Source organism: Arvicola amphibius, chromosome 6 (genome assembly GCF_903992535.2).
Source record: "Arvicola amphibius chromosome 6, mArvAmp1.2, whole genome shotgun sequence".
Lineage (NCBI taxonomy): Eukaryota > Metazoa > Chordata > Mammalia > Rodentia > Cricetidae > Arvicola > Arvicola amphibius.
In genome coordinates this window covers 44,135,401-44,154,061 of record NC_052052.2, presented here as the reverse complement: position 1 = coordinate 44,154,061, position 18,661 = coordinate 44,135,401, and positions in this window count along the sequence as shown.

Here is an 18,661-nt window from a genome sequence, read left to right as displayed (position 1 = left end):
TTAGGTCACTAACGGTACAAGACTCTTCAAGATAGGCAGGGTCTTTTGCACTGTGTACTGGCTGTCTGCCTCATTGTTTCTAAAGTAAGGCACACACATTTTAGAGTTGTGACCATTTGTGTATGCATTCTGATTCATTTGGTATTGGTGTCATCTGGAATAACTGTGTTTTCTCGCAGGACCTCGTTTTCCTCATCAGCAGCGGAGTGGCAAAAACCAAAGTCCTATAGAGCTGATGGTGGGGACACTGTGAGGAATATAAGGACAAACAGGCAAAGAGCTACCTACTTGCCTGACCTCGCCTTGGTTGTTAATGTATATGTTAGAGATCACCTTAAAAGTGGCTTGACACAGAATCAACTGTTGGTTTACTTACGAATCAACAGTTCAGTCAGGACATACAGTTGCTTCTTGTGTGGCCTACAGAAGCTCACCTGAGTGTGTGAGATTCAAGAGAGATCCAAGAGTCTGCAGCCAGCCAGCCAGGATGGCTGAAACACTGCAGGCAGGCTTGGAGCCTTCCTGTTGTCCTGACTCCTCCTGGTCCTTTCTGTTCCCATATCATCCCTTCCTCTTTCTCCTTTCTCTTTTCCCCCTTCTCTCTCTCTCTAGTCTTAAACCTTCTGCAGCCCCCTTTCTCCACATGGTTTTCTCTGAAACCAAGAAACCAGACTTCTTAACATAATATCTCAGATCCTTTAAGATGCAAACACAAAGTCCATCAAGTTTCCAAGGCCCTGGAAATGGTGCTTTGCTTTTTCTTTCTCCTCTGCCCTCCACCCCAAATCTCTGTTAGTCTCAGCTTTCTGGAGGGAGATACAGTATGCACCTTCACAGCTGGAAGAAGTCACTGGTGACCATTTTACAGACAATTGAGAACAGCGAATGGCAACTTTGCTTCTCTTTGACTTTGACTTTGTGTGGAGGAGGGCCAAGACTGCAAAACCAAATTGGCATTGAGACTAAAAAACCCAAAGAACCAGGAAAGCTGAGGTTAGTAGGCTGTTATATTTCTTCAGGATTGACGATAGCTCTTTCAGACCAAGTATGTCTTGATTTGTTTTCCTCTGAGTTCCCCACTCTCATTTACTCTTTAGGGAAAATGGTAGACTAAAGTTGATCAGGTCACTAATATTTAATTTGGAGAAATTCTTGAGTTAAGTATTCACTAATGTATAACAAATTGCTCCACCACTTTGTAGCTTAAAGAACACTTAATGTTCCTTCCTAGTCCAGCTGGAGTTGGTGAGCTCCCATCAGCTCAGGTAGACTATTTCAGTGGGTGAACCCATCATGGTCTTGACCTCTTTGCTCATATTCTCACTCCTCCCACTCTTCAACAGGACCTTGGGGGCTCAGTCCAGCGCTATGATGTGGGTCTCTGCCCCTGTCTCCATCAGCTGCTGGATGAAGGTTCTATGGTGATATTTAAGATATTCATTACTCTAACCACAGGGCAAGGCCAGTTCGGGTACCATCTCCTCTATTGCTTAGGGCCTTAGCTGGGGTCATCCTGGTGGATTTCTGGGAATTTCAGTAGAGACAGGTTTCTAGATAGCCCCTTAATGGCTCCCTCAATCAAGATATCTCTTTCCTTGCTCTCAGTCTCTGTCCTTCCTCCATTTCGACTACTCAGTTCCCTCAAGGTCTCCTCACCCCTCCTCTTCTCCCCTCCTCTTTTCCTTCTACCTTCCCTTCTCCCCCCACCTCTGTGTTTCCAATTTTATCAAGTAATCTTGTCTATTTCGACTTTCCAGGTGGATCTATATATATTTTTCTTAGGGTTCACCTTGTCACTTAGCTTCTCTAGGATCATGAACTATAGGCTCAATACAGAATTAGTCCCTCTGAATGTGTTTGACGGTTGCATGGCTGGGGCAGACTGAGGGGCCACTGGAATTGGCACCAGGATTTGTCCCTGTTGCTTGTGTTGGCTTTTTGGGAGCCTGTTTTCTTTGGCTGGATACTCTGTTCAGCCTAAATATTGTGGGGAGGCCTTTGGACCTTCCCCAGGGCGGTGTGCTTTGCCTCTCTGGGGAGTGGATGGGAGGTGAGGTGGGAGGGTGAGTCAGGGAAAAGGGAGGAGGGGGAGGGAGGGGGAACTTGGATTGGGTATGTATGATGAAAAAAAGATAAGTTTGTTTTCTTTTAAAAAAATAATAATAAAAGAACACTTAATGTATCAAATTTCTATAGGATGAGAGTCAGCTTCCCTAGGTCTTCAGGCTCAACTGCAGTACTAGTCGGAGCTGGAGACATTCCAAGGGCTGAGTGAAGTAGACACCTGTCATATTCAGGGTTTCTATTGCTGCGATTAAACACCGTGACAAAAAGCAACCTGGGGAGAAAAGTTTGTTTTACAGCTTGTGGTCCATTTGTTATCATTTATGAATATAATGCAGGTGACCTGAGGCCTGTCCCATGAGGGGCAGCAGCAGGTCACCAAGGCAGCAGGTCAGTAGTGGTGGAGGCATTGGTGAAGGTGGTGGGCTGGGTGGGAGACAGACAGATGTGCCATGCAGAGAGAGCTGGGGTATAGAGTTTATTTAGTGGGTTATAGACAAGAGACTGGGACTGGACAGGAGGTGGGAGATCTGCTTGCCTCAGCAGAAGGGGGGGAGTTTGGGAGTGGGTGGAGCTTGTCTCTTAAAGGGACAGGATACCCAGGTGACAGTCAAGGCCGGCAGATTATAACACCATCATCCTGGAAAGTCGTAACAAGAACTCAGAGCAGGAACCGTGGGGGCAAGAACTGAAGCAGAGACCAGAAAGGAATGCTGCTTACTGCCATGTGCCCCTTGACTTCTCAGCCTGCTTTCTTGTAGCACCCAGGACCTCCAGTCCAGGGGTGGCATGGCCGACAGAAGGCTGGACACTCCAATGTCAATCATCAGTTAAGAAATGCTCCATAGGCTTGCCCACTGCCAATCTGGTTGAGGCAGTTTATCAGTTGAGATTCCCTCTTCTCAAATGACTCTAGGCTGTTTTAAGTTGAGGTAAAACTAGCCAACACAAACCCTTCATAAACTTACCATTTTTTATTTATTTGTTTGTGAGATAATGGAATCCATGGCAAGCTATTGGCAGGCTCAACCTTTGTAGCTCAGAATATGGGCCTCTCCGTAGGCTGGCTCATGAATGTGGTAGCTACCTCTATCACAGCAAGAGAGCAAGAAGGCCAGAAAGTATGACTACCAGAGAATCAAAAGTTACTCTCTTGTAAAATGACTGTACAGCAATGTCCTGTCGCTGTTGCTATGATACATTGGGTAGGAGCAAGTCACTAGGCCCTGTCTACACTGAGGAGTAGAAGATCACGGGCTATAAATACCAAGAGGAGGCAGAGCCTGCTGGTCATCCTAGGATTCCAGATCTCACCTCTCTCCTAGCTGGTTTCAAGTTCTCAGGCTTTACATCTGCCTTGGATATTACACCACCACGTGTCGGTTATAATTAGGAAACTGCATGTTCCAGTTTTCTTGAAGTTGGGCCCGTTTAGATGATTTCCTTTCCAAGGATTACTCTCTAAGTACAGGGAGAAGGGAGGGGCACAATACCTTACATTTAAAAACTATCAGCTGAAAAATTCATTTTCTTAAGAGAAGTGATTTGCATAAGAAAATTTAACTTTGCCATTCTTAATTTATTCACCAGTATTTATAGCACACTTTACATGCTAGAAATACAAAATAGAGTGGAAGTGTCACCCACACCCACGAAGAAGTCATGAAACTTGAACATGAGTACCGCCATGGAAGCAATGCTGTGAAACTGGAAGCCAGGATGTTCTGGGCGCGGGGAAGGCAAGCCTTGGGTTGAGTTTTGAAAGACACATTGGAATTGTATTAATGAAAAGCTCAGTCAGCTTTCTAACAAGAAACAGAAGCTACATTGAGAGTAAGAAAACCGAGGAATTTTATTTCCAAAGGTAAGGTTTGAGGCATTAGCATCAGGGAAGTTGCGTGACATCAGACTGACATCACAGCAGGCTCTTCTGGGTGGGAGAAAGCTGCAGCAATCACCTCGGATCTAGATGGCAGCAGTCTCGTGAAGGAAGGGTCTTTTCCAGCAGGCATATGTCCAGATTACACAATACTTATAAGGGGGAGCAGAGGGAACACAAACTCTGACCTCACTCTCCTCTCTCTGCGGGGCGCTTGACAAACTCAGCAGGTAACAGGAGTATCTGGGAGCTCCACTGTAGCTCATACAGACAGTCCTTTGGGGGGGGGGGGCAGGGAAGAGGAAGTTGGGCCTGGAAGGGTGAATAGAAGCCACTGGGACCAAAGATGCTAGAGCCACTTACAGCAGAGAAGGGGCTAGATTGAACTGATGTGTTCAGTGTGCAATGTCCTGAGAGCTTGGTTAACAAATTTGACCTCAGACCAGTGGTGGAGTCAGGTCAGGTCAAGAGGATGGTGGCCTGGGGGCCACATCAGGAGGATGGCTGTGTGGGGGTCAGGAGGACGGCGGTGTTGGGGGGTCACGTGATATATCCAGTTTTCCTGTGAGCATCCTAGCAGGGCTCACAGGCAACTTGCTCAGCAGCGAAGACAGACCAGCAGTGCACAAGGGAATTTGCAAGGCCTGGATCAGACTTCAGCTCCCCCATGAGGGCTCCACTTATGGAACTGGCACTCTTTAACCTCTCCGAATCCTAGTTTCCTGAAAGGTTTGCGGCTTCTGCTGCCCGACATGGGGGTTAGATGGGGCAAACATGAGTAAAATACAAATTTCTACACATACAAGTGTGGCTATTTGAATACAGATCAGTGTTTGCTTTTGAGGAGAATGGCAGTAAGGAAGGAATTAAGGAACGCGAGACACCTATCACCATGTGCCAGGCATTGTGCCTGGGCACTTTACAAGTGACGGGCCTTGTTCTCTTCACAGCCGCCCCTAAGACGCTGTTATCTCGCTTTCCAGAAGAGGAAAGGGGAGCCTGTTTTAATTGTACATCGTGTGCCAGGCACAGTGCCTAGGGGATTTGATCACAAGATGAGTAAGAAATGGGCCCGACCTTCAGAAAATCGTAATTACGGCTGATAAGGTTATTAGGTCAATGCTTTTTGAATTGTAATTTGCATTTGCAACACCCACCTGGCAGCTTCATAAAGCGCCTATTCTCACTCAGTAGCGCTAGGATCTGGCCAGAGAGCCTGTGTTCCCTTGGCTCTCCAGGCTACTCCTACTTGAACCACACTGAGACACACACACACACACACACACACCTGTATTTGCAGCCTTGGTGAATTAAAGCAGAGAAGAAGGTGTCTACAGCACTTCCACCTTTGGAAAAGGGGGCATAGAAGGGAAGCATCCCACTCCCTGATACGGGAATGAGCAGCAGTTTCTAGGGTGAGGCTTTCTGCTCCAATCTAAGCCTTCCCGTGTACAGGATGTTGTTTTCCTGCCCCGTGGATACATCCCATTATGAGCTTTGATCAAAGCAAGCCTTTCCCTTTGAGGCTTACTGCACATGTAAATGGTTTTGTTATTCGCATGTATCTGCATATATTTGCAAAGCAATGCAGCTTATTTTGAGGGGGAGGAGGACTCAGGGGTTGGTGGAGTCAGAGTTTTTACATCTCTCCAAAGGTTAGTGTTTACCATTCCCTGGCTGATGGCTGAGACTTCTTGGTGACAGAAGGGACTGGGGCAGGCTTATCTGGCTAAATGTTCACCACCTGTCACTGACCTTTTTGTGGGTAACTTCGCTCCATGCTGTATTCTGCCTCTACCCCTCCATCTCTCTCCCACCCACTGATGCCCAAGCATCTTCCCAAACATCTCCCCAAATTATCCACTCTAATTCAAGGTCTTTACATGATTTTCCTGTTACTGGAGTTAGGGTCAGGACCTGGGACTTGGCTATTGAAATAAACCACCTGCCCTCAATAAAGTAACTAAACAGACAAACTATTACAAAAGGCAAGGGAAGGAGATTTATTCGACGTGGCCACATTGGGAAGAAGATCAAATTAAGAGGTTCCGTGACTGCCCTACACACCCAAGTTCATCTTCAGGGCCCTGACATGAGGTTTAGGGTTAGATAGAGAGCAAGCTGTATGTGTAAGTAGGCAGTCCTGGTCAAGGTGTGGGGCTGCCCATCACAGACCCATCATTGTCTTGGTCTTTCCTGTAAGGTGATCTAGTGAACTGTCCCACCCATGTGAAATCCCTCTTCAGGACCCAAGTGCCCCTTCTGGGGGCATCAGACCGCAGGCTTTTTTCATTCCCCAAACCAGACTCCTGGGGAAATTACAGTTCCTTGCTGTCTGTTGTCTCAATAGTCTGCTAGGCAAAGGGAGAGATACAGTGTCTCCACTAAGAAGATCTCCTCTCCTACCAAGACAGTTACCTATGTATAGGGAGCATCACTTGTGATGTCTTCTTCAAAACCCTTCCCAGATACCCAGCTCCTTCCTAATGGCTTGCTTGGCCCTGCCTACTGGACCCTCCCATGGTCTCCAAGCTTTTGGTCAAATCAAGACATTTCTTCTTTAAGCCCTAACATTTTCCCTTCATTGGAGTCTGGAATGCCCTCTCTCTGTTCTCAGTCATACCCAAGTTCTGTCCAGTCTTCAAGGCAAAAATCACGTTCCATCCCAAATGCTCCTCCCAGCTTGCTACCTGGAGAAATTTGTCCCTCGTCCCAGGTCCCCGTGCGTTTTCCCTAAAACATTCTTGTTGGGTTGGACACCTTGATTTGTGTGTGTATTCGGACTGTCACTCTTTGCGGCATGCCGAGAGAGAGAGAGAGAGAGAGAGAGAGAGAGAGAGAGAGAGACAGAGACAGAGACAGAGACAGAGACAGAGACAGAGAGAGGGGGGTTACTACATTTTTGCGGAGATGACTGAAGCCAGACGAATGCCTTTGGACTCTGATTGCACAGCAGCCTGTGGTTCCTGGGCTCTCATTCTCACAATACGTGCTTATTGAGCCCCTGCTCTGTTTCAGGCACAGTGTTCTGGCAGTATAATCGCGAATAAGAGGGAGAATCCCAGACCCTCCTGGGGCTTTTCTGGGGATGGGGCCATCTCATATTCTTTGTTTAATTAAGTTGGCTACACTCCAACTAGTTGCTTAATAATAAATGATTTGAAAAATCAGAAAACATCTGATATTTTTACAGATCAGTGACCTGTTAGATGAACAGGCTAAATCTTGTTTAATCTCTGCCTCTGTTCATCAAAGCACTCTTTTGGGCGTGGAATGCGATAGCAAATTGGATTGTCCTTTCATTGTGCTATTTGCCTTTGCATCTTTAAAAGGATGGTGGTATGTGCTTATTGTAGAAGCCTTGCAAGTAAAAAAAAAAAAAAATGAATAAACAGTTCTCAAAAAATTTCCAAACAAGACATCAGTGATTGTTGGCGTTTGGCATAATATCTTTAAGTGGATTGCTTGCTGCTTTTGTTTTCATATGAATACACACACACACACACACACACACACACAGCGTTTTACTTATGCCTTTTGAATCTTATTTGCTAATTTTTACTGATACTACACTTTGAATAGTTTCATTTCCTGTATCATTAAAATTTCTTCAAAAATCATTTTTAGTTACATTTCTTTCCTAAAAGACTGCATCATCATTTTAAGCTAAATATTCATTTACAAAAGCTGAAACCAAGAAAGATATAAGCTACAGACATCTTTACGTTTCAGTATTCCCCCCCCCCCCCATTAGACCATTTTGGCCTTCATAACATGAACCAATGAATTAAAGGACACAGACGAGTTGAAGTCGGGTTTTTTTTTTCCCCTCACCTTATTGATTGTTTTAATCCAAGATGGTTAATTTTTCAAATTCTACATTTCAGATTCACCTCAGTTATTAAATACCCCTTTGCAATGAACATGGTGCCTGTGGGCCCCTCCCTCATTAAGGTACAGCAAGTAGCTTCAGGATGATTTTTGAGACAATGTCTAGTTCACCAGTAGCCACACTGCTGGGTGATGCTGCTGTCTCTGTGGCTCTAGGTGGTAGATTTTTGTAACTGCAATTCTAAGTGGATTGACATCAGAAGTACCCCTCCTTTTTTCTTACTTTTTTGGTTCTCTCTCTCTCTCTCTCTCTCTCTCTCTCTCTCTCTCTCTCTCTCTCTCTCTGTGTGTGTGTGTGTGTGTGTGTGCCTCCAACCACATTTTGATCTTTTCACTGATCTATATTGTCAGTACTTCTTTTGCCATCAGAACCCTCGCTGAGCCATCCCACAGAGGCTGCTTTGAATTAGCTCAGAATCACCAGTTTCTCATTGCTTGCTGGGATAAGGACTACCCAGACATGGACCTCTTGAGGTCTGGTCCTTAACTTGATCTCTTTCTGCTGTGAGAGAATGAGAGTTCATTGTACTTGGCCTTGATGTTTAGAGTGTGGCCTCTCTTAAATTGAGCCCACTTAGAACAATCCTTTATATTTGTGTAATGGTTGGCATCTTACAAGGCATTGACTAAACTGAGTCTCATCATCCTTCGGAGAGCCAGAGAATCCCTACCACTCTTGTTTCATGGCATAACTAGGGCACAGGCAGACTCGATGACGGGCTTTGCAAGGGAAAGAACATGGGTCACTGGAGACATCTAAGCCCAATTTCGAATTGCCACGAACTACTGGCATAACAAAAATTCTTTGAGCCTCAGATCGGAGGAAAGGAAAATATAATGAATCCTTATTGTTCACTAACTCATACTTGTGATTTCAATGACTCATTGAAATGTATCTGTAACCCCCAAGACTCTGGTTCTGATGTGGTCAATCATGAACATATACAGAATGGTGAAATTATGTTTTATAGTTGACTGACTTCTAGCCTGCCAGCTGTTGCTGAAGAAACTGATGCTCCGATCCTCTCCAGCTTCCTCTTGTGCAATAAGCATCTGTTTAGAACTATATGCTTTGTAGTGTTGTGCTTTTTAATTTTTTTTGTAATTCACTCTTTACTGTACCCCATGAACTTGGTACTGAGGTGTTCCTGGATGGAGAGTACCCACTCATTGTATAAACTTTGTTCAGGTACAAGTTGTGGAATCATTGGCTAGAAGTTCAGTTTTAATGAGTCAATAATATATGCTGGATAAGAGTTCTTAAATGGAGACAAACCTAAAGCAAGGCTATGTATTTATTAGTTGTTGAAAATCTTGTCACCATAGACTTGCAATAACCTAAGCCTGTGCTTTTTCTCAGATATAGACTTAATGGGACCCAACAACGTAGGTGGACATTCATGTATCTACCTTATAGGGGTGTTGTGTATATTAACGATGATGCATGGGTATACCAGTGTGTTGGTTTCTATAATGAGGAAACCAAATCCATCCACCTTTAGTGTTTTTATTTGTATTAGCATATATTAATTATAAATAATAGTGGGTTTCATTGTATTTTCATACATATATAATGGATTTTTATTATAGTCATACCCATAGCCTATCCTTGCATCTTCATCCCAACCCTCCTGACCCCTTTACCCTTCCCAGCCAGTCCCACTTCAACTGTCATATCTCTTCTTCCTTCCTTCCTTCCTTCCTTCCTTCCTTCCTTCCTTCCTTCCTTCCTTCCTCCCTCTCTCCCTCCCTCCCTCCCACCCCCCTCTCTCTTTCTTTTTCTTCTTGTTGTTATTGCTGATTGGTTTTGGTGCCTACCAGATTTAATTAGGGCTGCTTGCAGGAGCATGGGTGAGGGTGAGGTGTTATTTACATGAGCACTGACACCTTATCAATGTCTGTAGTACTGAAGAAAATGTCTCTCTTTCACCCAGCAAACATTAACTTCGATAGTACCCCCAGGAAGGGATGGGATCTTGGGACCTTCTCCGCTCATGGACAGGATGTTAACCAACCCGGTCTTGTTGGTCTCGTGCTGATGATCACAACTCCTGAAGGCCCTGCCTAGTTCTCATACTCTCTTTGCCCTTTCTTCCGACATGCTCTTTGAGGCTTGCAAGGTGCGATAGAGATGTTCAGAGCTCAGTTCTCAAGAGCCAGTGATTCTTAGGATGGTAACCATAATAAGTCTCTGCAGAAACTGATACTGCCTGAAAAGGTAAACCTCTGGACCAAAGCTGACAGCAACACCTATCTAAGGCATCATCAACAACAACAACAAATACTGGAAAGGCAATTTGACAGGCACATCATATCTAGTTAACAAAACCATTAAACTTTTTGAAAACATTGCCCAGTTCCTCTTACCACCCAGAACAGGACTGTCTTTGTCATCGACAAAGACTTAGTGTTTCGAAGCCACAGCTCTGTTTTAGTCTAGGACCTTTTCATGATCTGGCCTGAGGTTGTTATACTATCAGGAATATATGGTATAACACGGTAGGTTGGATCTAGAAGTCACGAAGATCACTTTGCTGTTATATGGATGGTTGTAGGGTTTCAGACCTAGTTCCAAGGGTGGCCATTTCTCCTTTCAGCCCAGAGAAAGGTGGGGGTTAGTTTCAAAACACAGAAGAAGTCAAGTTAGTAGACTTCATCTTCTTGGTCCTACCTTTGACAGGTGCATATATCTCAAAATTGATCTCCAGGAGAAGAATGAATACTCTGAGGTGGCAAATAAGTGTTTTAACTATTGGGAAAAAGAGCACACATATAACTCTCTGGAGAATCTATATTCTTAGGGGAATTTATCAAGGAGGAGAGGCAGGCTGTAAGAGATGAGAACATAACTCTCTACCCACCTTCCAGGAGACACCTTCAGAAAAGGACATGATCTGCAAGATAAGTGGGTCCAGGGACTTTGCCACTTTCCTCTGAACCAATGAATCAGGAATCTTCCATGGTCCAAGTCTGATCTTACTTGCTTACTAAAGTATTGGTAAACATTATAGAAGCTAAACTCAAGTTTAGTCTTTAAGTGGTCTATGTAATACATCCTGATAATATGCTGAGTGATTAGCATAATTGATCCATGAGGCCACTTTAAGAGCTAGATACCATCATCTTCCCCATACACGGGAAGGAACTGAGTCACTGAAAATGTAATCTTGGCCCATCTCTCACTAGGAAAGACCTCAGGCGATAGAGCCTTGGCAGGTCCCTTCAGAGCTCTTCAAAACAATAGCCTGGGCTGGTGAAATGGCTCAGTGGGTAAAGATGCTTGCTACCAGGCTTGAAAACCCCACAAACTACCCTCTGACTTCCAAGTGGCATATGTACATCCCTGGATGCATACACACCCAATTAATTAATTTGAAAGTGTGGTACTGTGTAAAAACAAACATTTCTGTATTGTGCCAGTCATCCTTACTATGCTCTTTCCCCAAACACTTTGTTTTACAAGTAAATTTCTATGCTGGCTCGTGTTTTTGTTTGCTCGTTTGTTTTGTTTATCAATTTGAAACAAGCTAGAATCTTCTGAAAGGAGATGGTACTACCCCTGAGCAGGTGGTCCAGAATTGTCTAGGAGAGGAGACTGAGCAAGTCATGAGAACCAGTTCAGCAAGCAGAATTTCTCCATGGATTCTATATCAGTTTCTGCCTCTAGGTTCTTACCTTAAGGTCCTGCCCTTACTTCCCTCAGTGATGGAGTATCACCTGAAAGCAAGAAGATGAAATAAACCCTTTCTTACCCACATTTCTTTTGGTCATTGTGTTTTATCAAAGCAATAGAATACCTCACTAAAACAAGGTCCAACATTAAATTTTGCTTTTGTAGGAAAATAATCTATATACAGAAGAATAATTTATATAAGCTTCCTATAATAAAGGTTCTGAGCTCTGAGGAATAGGTATGAAGCATGTAGCAATGTTTTAGCTCATTCTCCATTATGTGATGTAGATACGCACACACATGTCTGTAGTATGAAGGAATCTGTTAAAGAGCAGGGAGAGAACCAGAAAAGAACAACATCTGAGACAAAACCTTGAGGCATAAATGTTTGAGGTAGAAGGCTAGAAAAAAAAAGAAGTTCATTATGTAAGAAAAGGGCAGTCAACATTTGGGGGGAAGTTGAGCTTTGAGATCATGTATGCTGTTGCAGTAAAAGACGCAGCTGGAGACTTACCCATAGATTGAATTGTGAGGGACACTTAGATGGCCTCCCAAGACTGGCTTGTGTTAAATGGTAATGGGAGTACTCAGAAGTGTTTAGACAGAAGAAAAGAGGTGGAATCCACGGTAACAGGCATCATGTCTTTCTGGTTCCCCATCATTCACATGGAGACCACAGAAAGGAACCAAGTCTATAGATCTGATGCAACGAATGTTCAAACACCAGGGCTTGGTTTCTGTTCCTTAGTTGAAACCATTTTGATGGGTAGGTACCAAACAAGGTTCGTTTGTTCCCAGGAGCCTGTTAAAAATACAGATGCCTGGGTTCTATACCTTTGAGGCACTGATTAAGTAGATCTGGGCTGAGAGCTGGGAGTAGCTCTTTTTCTACCCAGATAGCTAACTCTAATAATCACTGACTCACACTATTCTAATCGGTCCACTGGAAGTACTTCTAGCAATAGAAAGTACTTGGTTGAGAACTATTTTGTTAGAGCCCCAAAGAAAGTATATGTTGTTAATTCTCTGAAGAAGCAGATCCAATAAAGCTTGTGTGTGTGTGTGTGTGTGTGTGTGTGTGTGTGTGTGTGTGTGTGTGGCAGAAAGAGAGAGGAGGTCTGTGGGTCTGTGGGTGTATGCACTGGGGGGAATAAGATCCATTGTCAGGAATTGGCTCCTACAATTTTGGAAATAAACATATCTCCAGATCTGTGGTAAATGACACACACACACAAACACACACACACCAATACCAATTTTTAGTTCTGGTTCCCCTTTGAAAGGTTGGTACAACAAATTCTGATCTAAAAACCACAGGTTTGAGACCCAGTAAGAGCTGATGGTTGAGTTTGAAAGCAGGAAAAGATGATAACCCAGCTCAAGCAGAAAGATAGCAAGACGTGTCGCCTTAGTCAGCCTTGGCGTGTTTCTTTAGCCTCTGTCTTACTGGCAAAGGCCCACTTGTTGTAGCAAGGACAACATGCTTTACTCAATCTCAAATTTTCAGTCATCTTTGGGCATCCTTACAGAGCACTCAGAACAACCAGATATTTTGATATCCCAGGGCCCAGTCAAGCTGACACGTAACATTAACACAAGATGATAAAGATGTCATTATCATAGTGGTTCCCAACCAAACAATGGTAGCCAGAATCACTGTTAGGTGGATCCCTATGATACCATAAGAAGTAGCTACCTGGTGTGTTTGCAGCTGAACGTATGATATGAGCATAGCTACATAGATGTTTGGAGCATTGTAAGTGTTTTTCTCATCTCTTATTTCACACATGATAACTCAGCTGGATATTTGAAATGCATTTTACTTTTGCCTTCCATTTTTGATATGGGTCATTAAAGGTACGGAGATGTAAGCTCACTTGTCCAAAAAGAACCACAGCAACTAGGGCCAGCTGCACCCAGAGTTCCCTATCTCATCTTTCTACTGAATTCCAGTTCATTGCTTATTAATTATTGGCAAAAAAAAATGTCCACCACTTTCTGTCTCCCTCTCCTGACCATTAGCAATTTTCTGATCTTATTGCTATATCTAAATATAGAGAAGGTACAAATTAACAGGCAAATCTGAGAGATATATTTGTACTTAATGCTACTAACAGGCAACATAATTACAAGAGAGCTGAGAGCATTGCTTGACAAACAAATTAATAATAAAAAAAAGTCTCATGCCACTCTTGAGTATAAATTATACCACAGAAGGCAAGAAGAGGCTGTGCTTGACAGTTGTGGGATAACAACCTTGAAATATATCTGCATTATGTGAGAGGTTTGGAGGTCTGTTTTGGGATGTAGTTAGTGACTATGCTAATCAACTGCCTAATGTTCATACTTTTTACAGTATGCATCCTTATTTCTTTCAAGGCCAAGTTTCAATTCCGCAACTGAGAACTGCTTAGTTCTATGTGAGGGGTTCCCATTAACTTACATGTTTGAAACAGTCAAACTTGTCCAGGAAGTTGGAAGTTGTTAGATTAGTATATAGTGTTTTTAATCTCATCATACTTTAATAAACTGATATGAACTGGCTTATACAAATTATCATTTGCCTTTGTCCCAAGTTTCATAGTTCATTCATTTGACAGTTTGCTGAAGGTGATCTTCAGCGAGAGCTGAAGTTAGTGATGTCAACTAATCCTGGTCCCAGTGGCTCAGCACTTGGGGGTTCTCAACACTGGCTGTATGTTAGATCACTGCTGAAAATTTAAAGACAGCAACATCCAGATCCCAACTCAGAGAACTGCATTCATCTGGTCTGGGAATGGGCCAGGCATTGGTGCTTTCAAGAAGCTTCCCAGGGAATGTTAACATGCAAGTCCATTAGCTGCTAGCAGATCCAGTTATACAGTTAGATACAGTACGTGATTTTAAGGACAGGATGCAGAATGTGTGTTTCTGGCTGTGGAATGGGTATAATTTTGTCTTCTTACCTTGTAGGAGCTGTTAAACTTGAAGACATTATAGACATATAAAGTTGTTTTTATTTTAAGTTTGGAATAAAGCTTCATTGTGCTACTTGGTTTCTATTTTGAAGGGTGACAGCTGAGCAGAGAAGGAAAAAGAAATGCACAGGTAAACACACACACACACCCCACACACAAGTGCTTGAGGAAAAGATCTGTGTCTTCAGAGAGCGTGGGGTTGTTTGGTTAGACTGATGTGCTGAGTGTGTGAATATAGTAACTTTTTTCCTAACAAGTTCATTGATTATTCAGGGAAATAAATCATGAATGACAATGATGATGGTAGTCATAGAAATAATGACTGAAAATCTGACAAGCTACTATGATAAGACAGAAGTAAAATTCCAAAGTTGTGTCATGCAGATATTTAGAGAGAATGACCTATAGTTGGGAGAGTTGGGAGGGAGGATATGAGCTATGAGAATTCTACTTGGAGAATTCTTGAAAGTCCCCTGCTGAGAACAAAGGAAGAGAGAAGGGACCTTAGGTCCTCATACCTTGTGGTCCAGAAATAGATTGAGGATTTCTCTTACCCACAAGCCTGGAGAAAAAGGCCTTGTCTGTGCTTCCTACAGTTGGGCAAAAGCAGAAAACTCTGATGTGATCTCTCCCCTTAGAGAGGTAGGGAGAAGGGGTGAGCAACATTTTGATAAAGGACAAGAATAACTAGACTTTAAGAACAGTGTGGTCCCTGTCCTTTATTCTTCTTGTTGGTCTGTTTTTCATTCTTTTAAGATGTGAAAGCTGGGCTGGTGAGATGGTACATCAACAGCAGTACTTACCGCCATCCCGAGTTCCTGACATCCCAAGTTCCATCTTTGGGACCCATATTCTGGAAAGAGGGAAATCCTGCAAGTTGTCCTCAGACTTCTGACACACTGTGGCATAGTGTACCCTACCCCATGCATGCCCACGCATGCTTACACACATAAATAAATATAATAAAGAAATGCTTTAAATGTACAAGCCACACTTAACATCATGGGTTATAGTTTACTGGTCCCCAGTCTAGAGGAGAAATGGCCCAACCCTTTAGGTTGGGAGTCTGTTCTGGGCATCAGCCCATACTCCAGAGTAGATGAACTGCCTTAGGGCAGGGCCAGGTGAATGCTCCCATGGACCACCCTGAGCCACATGGGAGAATTGGGAGCTTTCCTCGTGTTCTCTATGACAAGATTGGCAGAGGGACCTCAGAAGGAAAACAATCACAGAGCATGAATGTATTTCTAAGGATGAGGAAGTCACAAGTTCCCACTTGGGACAGGGAGCCATAGGCAGGGTGACCACATGATTAATGTAACAAGCAGGGACACTTGTCAAGGGGACCGTTAGTAACTCAGTGTTTTAAATGGAAACAAAGATGGGGCAATGGTGCCAAGCTAGCCATTTCTGAGACAAACAGAATGTCCCAAGGAGATCAAGGAAGCTGGAGTCCAGAAGCCTCCCTGGAAAAGAGCCTCTAAAATGACATGGGCCCCTTTGTAATCCACCAGCTATATGTGCCTACTGAGCACTTGAAATCTGGTGTCAAGCTAGAAGTGTTAAAGACAGTATAACAAAGAAGGCATCCAGTAGATATTCTTACGGTGGTTATATGTTCAATGATATGTCCTTGTACATCGTGTTCCATGTTTTCATTGGTTTGAAAAGTCCCCGAAGAAACAACTCAAAGGAGGAAGGGTTATTTCAGCTCATGGTCTTAGAAGTCTCTCAGTCCATCATGGTTGTCATCACCATGGCCAGGAAGCAAAGAGACATAAATATTGCACTGTTGGGCTTCTCCCTTTCTCCATAGTCCTGCTGGAGAAACATTTCTTGGGGAAAATAGCTGAGTTTGTCTTGATTAAATGCCGCTGCCGCCAAGGCAGCCACTGCTGCTGTCCTTATGGAACATTCCATTGCATTCTTATGAGGTATCTCTGTTCTCAGTTTATGGTCTAGTGAAGAAGCTAAAATGTATTCAAGCTCCTTGCAGGAATCCCAGAGTTAATGGCCGGTTAAAAGAAACAGAAGAAAGTTATTTTAGGTGTCAATGGCCACGGCTTCCCAGAGAAGTGGTAGTTAAGCACTTCCTTAAAAGACAGAGGATAAAAGACAAGGCTCCCTGTTTTGTGGGGGAGCTCAGGTTTAGGCTGCCTGGGCTGCGGGTGGACGGGCCCTGTGCTGTTGAATCAGATTCCACCAGCTTCTGGCTACCACCTGGGTAGACTAAGGTCTATGCTCCCATGGGATATCAAGGGGACACTGAGGGTTTGTGAAGGGAAGGGCTTTTCATGAACTTCAGAAGGTATTCGCTGTTCTTACAAGAAAAGTAACTGGAAAACACTAAAAGAGAAAGCAGTGAGATTTGGCAGCTTTTTGAGGGTGGTTTTGATATTTGAAATCAGCTTGGATTTAAGATGATAGAATCACTGCCTTTAAGATTGAGATTAACTCTAATAGTCACTCAGTATAATGATTCAGGTCTTACTCCTAGGACAGTGGGCTGCATACAGCATCCCAGATTTTTTGTACATATGTATGTATGTATGTATGTATGTATGTATGTATGTATCTATCTATCATCTATCTATCTATCATCTATCTATCTATCATCTATCTATCTATCATCTATCTATCTATCATCTATCTATCATCTATCTATCTATCATCTATCTATCATCTATCTATCTATCATCTATCTATCTATCTATCTATCTATCTATCTATCTATCTATCTATCTATCTATCTAATATACCGACTGCAGTTTCCCCTCCTTCCTTTCCTTCCATGCTTCCCCCCCTTTTCAGAAAAGGGCAGGCCTCCCACGGATATCAGGCAGCCATTGCATCTCAAGTTGCAGCAAGAATAGGCACCTTCTCTCCTATTAAGGCTGAACAAAGCAAGCCAGTAGGAGGAAACGGTCCCAGAAGCAGGTAACAGGAGACAGCCCCTGCTCCCACTGTTAGGGGTCCCACAAGAAGACCAAGCTGTACAACTGTAACGAATGTGCAGAGACATCCCAAATTCTTACTTGCTTGGTTCTACTGGTAGAGACCACTCTACTTAGCAAGACCATTAACAATATTCAGAAGTGATAGAGCAGGGGAAAGAAAATGGGCTGAGTATCAGAAAGGCCTGGGATCAAACTGACCTTACTAGTTATGTGATATTGGATAAGTCACATCCTTCTGGGTTTCAGATTTCTTGTTTACAAAATGTAGGCAATATTTCCTACTCTCATGCCCTCTTTTTGTGCATATATATGCACATATATATGCACACACACATATACATACATACATACAGATATATATATTATAAAGAAACAGCATAAGGAATGTCTCTGACTTAGTATAATCATTTAGTAAATGGTAATTTATAGTAGGTAGCAAATAAACATTAATTTATGTTCTTCCTCCTGGCCGAAATATTTTTTTTGCCTTCTGGGTTGACAAATGTACCATATTATTGATGAGGTAAAAGCTATTAATAAAGCTATAAACACAAAAGCACCATTTTATTCATTTTCTATTTTCTAAATTTAATGCCTAATGTTATAACTGTGAAATTATGAGCATTTATTCCAGTAGTGAATAGGGCCTTTGTAGCTGGCCAATGGAACTTTCTCATAATTCAAAAATAAATAAACTATGAATTGCCACAGCAGTCTGAATCACCATTCATTTTTTGGCCACTGGAATGACCTGAGACATTTTGGCATCTCAGACTATTAGAGCCCGGAGTCATCTTAGAAATCGCCATACCAGGGCCATTTATTTTATAGATGAAAAAACTGAGGCCCAGAGAGATCATGTTTGTGACTCCAGGTCACACTGCTAGTTTGTGGTGTGCCTGAGTCTAAACATTGGTCTCTTAACTCCAAATCTTTTCATCCTGTCACGTTGCCTCTCCAGAGAATAACGTTATTGACATATGGCACAATAATGTCCTGCTGCATGGCCAAGTCATCAGTGACGCAACTGGCATTTTTCTCCTTCATGCAACACCTCTTATCATGCATCTTATCCACGCGGGTGCCACAGCACGGCAGGATCTGGAGTTTCTCAGAGAAGAGTAGCAAGCGTCTAAAAGGAAGAAGTACCAGCGTGGGTTAGAAAACCAGAAGAGTGATTACAGAAACAGTTAACACCATTTGCTTCCCTTCCTCCCCTCAGCACCCCCAAAAAGTGATT